General features: G+C 40.7%; 1 non-coding gene across 1 annotated transcript; it reads left to right on the plus strand.

The window, feature by feature from the left end:
• The first annotated feature begins 5799 nt into the window (after positions 1–5799).
• Positions 5800–5906, plus strand: LOC140873439 (small nucleolar RNA R71). Its single transcript, XR_012148039.1, has one exon. It is a non-coding gene; the product is annotated as a small nucleolar RNA R71 (small nucleolar RNA).
• The last annotated feature ends 561 nt before the right edge of the window (positions 5907–6467 follow it).

Consider the following 6467-nt stretch of genomic DNA (forward strand, 5'->3'; position numbering starts at 1 on the left):
CTACCTACTTGTGAATCCTGCCTGAAAGGAAAAATGACTAAATCTCCTTTTAAGGGGAAACCTGAGCGTAGTCAAAATCTGTTGGATTTGATCCATACAGATATTTGTGGTCCATTTAGAGTTGGTACTCAATATGGCTACACCTATTTCATTACCTTTACTGATGATTATTCTAGGTATGGGTATTTATATTTAATGAAATATAAGTCTGAAGCATTTGAAAAGTTCAAAGAATTCAAGGCTGAAGTAGAAAACAAGCTAGGTAAAAGTATTAAAGCACTTCGATCGGATCGAGGTGGAGAATACTTAAGTACCGAGTTTTTGGACTATCTGAAAGAGAATGTGATTCTCTCTCAGTGGACTCCTCCTATGACACCACAGCTAAATGGTGTATCGGAGCGTCTTAATCGAACTTTTTTGGACATGGTTCGATCCATGATGAGCTTCACTGAGCTTCCACCTTCGTTCTGGGGCCATGCGCTTGAAACGGCGGTATTGTTGTTGAACAACGTCCACACTAAAGCAGTGGACAAAACCCCATACGAGTTATGGAATGGCAAAGCTCCTAAGTATTCGTATTTGAGGATTTGGGGATGTCCTGCTTACGTGAAGCAGACAGTGGGAGATAAGTTGGATAGTCGATCCACCTTATGTTATTTTGTAGGGTATCCGAATAATTCAATCGGATATTATTTCTATTATCCTGCTGAAACAAAGGTGTTTGTTTCAAGGAATGCCACCTTCTTGGAATTCGAAGAAATTCGAGAAGAACCCGAAATACAAAATAACGATCCTACACCTCAGGAACCATTGATAGACACGCCTGTACCTAGAAGATCCGAGAGGACTTCTAGACCTCCTATTCGATATGGTCTTCTTCTTGAAGGGGATCAAGATGAACCCGATGTTGGATGTGATCCAAGAAACTTCAAGGAAGCAATTTCTAATGCGGATTCAAATTTATGGCTTGAAGCTATGCAGTCGGAAATAGATTCGATGCATACAAACCAAGTTTGGTCTTTAGTAGTCCTCCCGATGGAATTGTTCCAATAGGGTGTAAATGGATCTACAAGAGAAAGCTTGGGCCTGATGGTAAGGTATTGACCTACAAGGCGCGATTGGTGGCAAAAGATTATACTCAAAGACAAGGAGTTGACTATGATGAAACCTTTTCACCAGTTGCAATGTTCAAGTCCATAAGAATCCTTATTGCCATAGCTGCTTGGTATGACTATGAGATATGGCAAATGGATGTGAAGACTGCTTTTCTTAATGGAGACATTAAGGAAGAAATCTATATGAAGCAGCCTGAGGGGTACACATCCATGGGAAGCGAGCATAAGGTATGCAAGCTTCAGAGATCAATATATGGTCTAAAACAAGCATCAAGAAGTTGGAACCAGAAATTTGATGAAACAATAAAGGATTTTGGTTTCATCAAGAACCCGGAGGAACCATGCGTGTACAAGAAAGTAGTTAAGGATGTTGTGACATTCTTAGTACTTTATGTTGATGACATCCTACTCATTGGGAATGACGTAGGGATGTTGCAGTCAACAAAGATATGGTTATCAGGTAGATTCTCGATGAAGGATTTGGGTGAGGCATCCTATATTCTATGGATACAGATCTATAGAGATAGATCTAAGAGAATGATAGGACTCACTCAATCAACATACATCGACACCATATTGAAACGGTTTTCAATGGATGGGTCCAAGAGAGGACATCTACCCATGTGTCATGGAGTTTCTCTATCCAAGTCTATGTGTCCCAAGACTGATGAAGAGATAGAGAAAATGACACATGTACCATATGCGTCAGCCATAGGTAGTATCATGTATGGGATGATATCTACCAGACCGGATGTAGCATTTGCTCTGAGTGTCACGAGCAGATATCAAGCTAATCCCAGTCAAATGCATTGGAAAGCCGTGAAGGACATTCTTAAGTACTTACGAAGGACTAAGAATATGTTCATGGTATATGGAGAATGAGAACTAAAATTGGAAGGCTATACCGACTCTAGCTTCCAAAGTGACGTGGATGACTCGAAGTCAACCTTTGGATTTGTGTTCATGCTCAATGGCGGTGCTGTCTCTTGGAAGAGTTCCAAGCAGGACACCACAGCGGATTCCACCACTGAGGCAGAATACATTGCAGATCAGCTGCTGCTAAAGAGGCCGTTTGGATGAGGAATTTCGTCCAAGAGTTGGGCGTCATTCCTGAAGTTGTTGGTCCAGTCCCGGTGTACTGTGACAAACACGGGTGCCGTTGCTCAGGCAAAGGAACCAAGGTCTCATCAAAGATCCAAACACGTACTGAGGAAATACCACATCATCCGGGAGATTGTGGAAAGAGGAGACATCACTGTCGAAAGAGTGGCCTCGGCAGACAATATCGCTGATCCACTTACTAAGCCCTTGCCAGGACCATTATTTGACAAACATCGCGAAGCAATGGGTCTACGTAGTATGACTAGTTGGCTTTAGGGCAAGTGGGAGATTGAAAGAGTAGGTGCCCGGTGAGCCAACTTGTGGCTAAGGGCTTTGATGACTCTTTGTATAAACAATCTTTTGTTTAATATTATTTACACTTTTATTAATGGCAATGACTTTATCTTTCTTCATATTGTTATATTGTGATATACTATTGTTGTTTTGATAAAGACTTTGAATATACTATAGTGTATGTAAGATGTGGTAGAACATGGGGATGTCTATCATGAAACACATCTTATAGTCACTGTATATTCTAAACTGTTCCTAGTCGATTGAGCCGTCCGATAATAAGGATAAGGATCGCTCGAGTTTGAGACTAGCATTTGCGATGCAGAGTACCACGCTTCATTGGTAAGAAACATAGAGATGTTCGAAGCATGCAAATGGATATTCATACGATGAATGATCGAACTACCCTATCCGGACTTTCCAAGTGGTTATCACTTATCGAGTGGATAAAGTCCGCGGTTTTGGTTGTACACCATTAGTCCTTACTACTTGAAACATCATTGAGATTCTATATGCTAGTACTGTGCTTTGACTCGTTTACCGACTCTATTGGGGTCATCAGGTGTCGGGATTGGATACAGTTACAACACATATAGGAGTCGATGCTTTGTTGTCAAGGATTCACCACATACTTGCGAGTGTGGATATCCTATGCGATCTGAGGAGATATTAGTGTGACGAATATTTGGCCAGAGTACATGATGTGTTTTAAGAAATGGTTTCTTAGTAGCACATGCGATGTCACTATTTGATCTTCAAGATGTATTGCATAGTTATCGAATCTCGAACGACTCTCGATTTACCAATGGTTGTTGATTCGATCGGGATATATGGATGAAGGGACCGTACTGTACGCTAACCAAAATCTATTGGTTCTTGCAGGCACTATCAGTGATACCTAGGGAATCATGGGGCGATGTTTCTAGGCGCTCTTACCATGATTCGATGGGCAAGTCGGAAATTGTTGTTCTGAGTCACAAGGAGTTGTGAGCCCACGGCTAGCTGTATCCCTGAACCTTTGAGGGTCACACAGAGTAATGGATTTTTAATCCCCGTTGAGATAGTTAAATTTAAAGAGTTAAATTTAATGAACAAAGAAGTTGGACTTCTTAATTATGAGTAGAGGAGTAAGATTTCCTAAAATGACATAGAGATGTGCATTTTTGGAAATCACTGAATTCGGATTCAGAAAAATTTATCTTGACATTAAAAGGTGCAGAAATGATTTCTGTGCACATTGGTGAAATCGGTTTATCAATCGGAGTCATGATGAATTTTATATTAATTTCTGAACATGCGGCCTACATTATAAATAAGTTATTGCAGTACAGAAATTAGACACAACAGGTCACAAATTTTCGAAAAAACCTAGTATTTTTCTCTGACAGTGGCCGCCCCCCTCCCCTCTGCTCGGAAAAATCCAGTCTGTGAATTTTGAATTACAGTCTGGTTTAACGGATCAAATTCGTTAATTCTCTTCGTAGAAACTTCTGATAGATTTTCTAGTGCAATCTATCAGAGGGATTAATTATCCGTTCATGGACCTGATTGAAGTACAGTTCGTCCATCAGTTCCAGGGATATACAACAAGAGCAGAGCAATCTGTTGGTGTCCATAATCTCGATTCGAGATTGGAGGTAAAAAATTATAATTGTTATTTAATTTTTACACACACAATTTAATCGTTAAGTTTTGATACCCATTATGGAATCGTTCCATATAAAATTTTTAAACTTCCGCTGCACCGGGTATCAATCCTGATTGATCTGATCGCCGCGTTCTCCAACATCTTCATTATTCTTAGAAAATTTCAAAGCATTAAAAACGTCAAAAGAAATTTTCTCCTCTCCCACTCTCAACAACAGCTCTCCCTTCTGGACATCTATAAGTGCTTTTCTTGTTGCCAGGAAAGGTCTTCCCAAGATGAGTGGCATGTCCAGATCTTCTTTCATATCTAACACCACGAAGTCCACGGGGAAGATGAATTTGTCCACTTTCACAAGCACATCCTCGATAATCCCCCGTGGATATTTGATGGACCTGTCCGCCAGTTGTAAAGACATTCTGGTGGACTTTGGTTCTCCCAAGCTCAGTTTCCTGAAAACAGAGTAAGGCATTAAATTTATACTTGCACCCAAATCACACAAAGCCTTATGAAACTGAACATCATTAATTAGACAAGGGATAGAGAAACTCCCTGGATCCTTTTTCTTTTGTGGGATTTTGTTCTGCACCAGTGCCGAGCAATTTTCTGTCAGACTTATCATTGCATGTTCCTCCAATTTCCAAGAGGATTTCCTTCAAGAATTTCACATAGCTTGGCATTTGCATCAGTGCATCGGCGAAGGGTATATTGATGTTCAATTTCTTGAACACTTCTAAAAATTTACCAAACTGAGAGACTAGCTTGGACTTTTTAAGAGCTGCTGGAAAAGGTGGTGGCACAACAATTTTTGATTGTGAAGTGGGTGGGGGTGTTGAGATAGATGACTTACCTGAAGTTTTTTTTTATGTACCCGTTTCGGGCTCTTTCTCGTTTTTTTGTTCAGGCTCGACCGTATTTCCACTCCTTAATTCAATATCTTTCACCTGTTCCTTCGGATTCTTCTCAGTGTCGCTTGGCAAAGTACCCTGATCTCTGCTGGAAATTGATTTGGCCAATTGACCTATTTGATTCTCCAGATTTTTTATTGATGCATCTTGATTCTGCATACAGGTTTCAGTAGATGATATAAATTTCTGCATCATCTGCTCCAAGCTTGATTTCTCCTCTTGAGGATGCTTGCTGTAATTCTGATTTCCATACGGCTTATTATTCTATCCACCCCATGAAAAATTTGGATGTTGTCTCCACCCTGGATTGTATGAATTCGAAAATGGGTCATTCCTGGGGCGATTCTGATTTCCCATGTGGCTTGCCATAACTCCCTCCGGTTGAGAGAATGTTTGACAGTCTTTCGTGAAATGCTCTGCACCACATTTTTCACACCATACTTCTTGCACTCGCATTGCCGAATGTCCTACTCTCAGTTCCTCGATCCTTTTGTTCATGACTTCAAGTTGAGCAGCCACAGATGTGAATGCTTCAACTTGATGAATTCCAGTTGATTTCCGGGCCCCACTCCTTTCAGATTGAGGATGATAGCTACTGGTTGCCATTTCCTCGATTAATTCATAACCATCCTCCGACGACTTTCGCAGTAAATTCCCACCTGCAGCTGCATCTAACATGGTAAGATTTGAATGAGAAAGTCCATAGTAAAAAGTTTGTACCACAAGACCGTCTGGTAATTGGTGGTGTGGACATCTCCTCAGTAGATCCTTGTAGTGTTCCCATGCTTCATAAAATGTTTCCTGTTCACCTTGGGAAAAAGTTGTGATGTCCGCTCTCAGCTTCATTGACTTCGATGGTGGGAAGTATTTGGTGAGGAAAGCTTTAGCCAGATCATGCCAAGTTATGATGGAACCTGCAGGTAAATTCGTTAGCCATGCTTTCGCCTTGTCTCGTAGTGAAAAAGGGAATAAACGCAAACAAATAGCGTCATCTGAAACTCCCTGTATCTTGAATGTATCACAAATTTCTAAAAAATTTGTGAGATGCACATAGGGTTCATCAATGACACTTCCACCAAATTGAAGCGTGTTCTGAACCATTTGAAGAATCGCCGGCTTTATCTCAAAGTGATTCGCTGCTACAGTTGGCCGGATAATGCTTGGTCGAGCACCTTCAATATTTGGTAAGGCAAGATCCATCATGGATCTGTAAACTGGTGGTTCTTGTTCGTGTTCTCCTTCCATTTCTTGCTGTTGTTGCCTTCTTCTTCTGTGAAAGGTTCTGTCAATTTCTGGATCAAAAGGCAATAGTCCTTCAGGTGAGTGTTGCATGTACTGCAAGAGAATCCTGCAGTCCACAGATGGAAAAGAATGATTAAAATTGTAATAGAGAAAAATCAAATC

This window comes from Henckelia pumila, unplaced genomic scaffold, assembly GCF_033568475.1.
Source record: "Henckelia pumila isolate YLH828 unplaced genomic scaffold, ASM3356847v2 CTG_557, whole genome shotgun sequence".
Lineage (NCBI taxonomy): Eukaryota > Viridiplantae > Streptophyta > Magnoliopsida > Lamiales > Gesneriaceae > Henckelia > Henckelia pumila.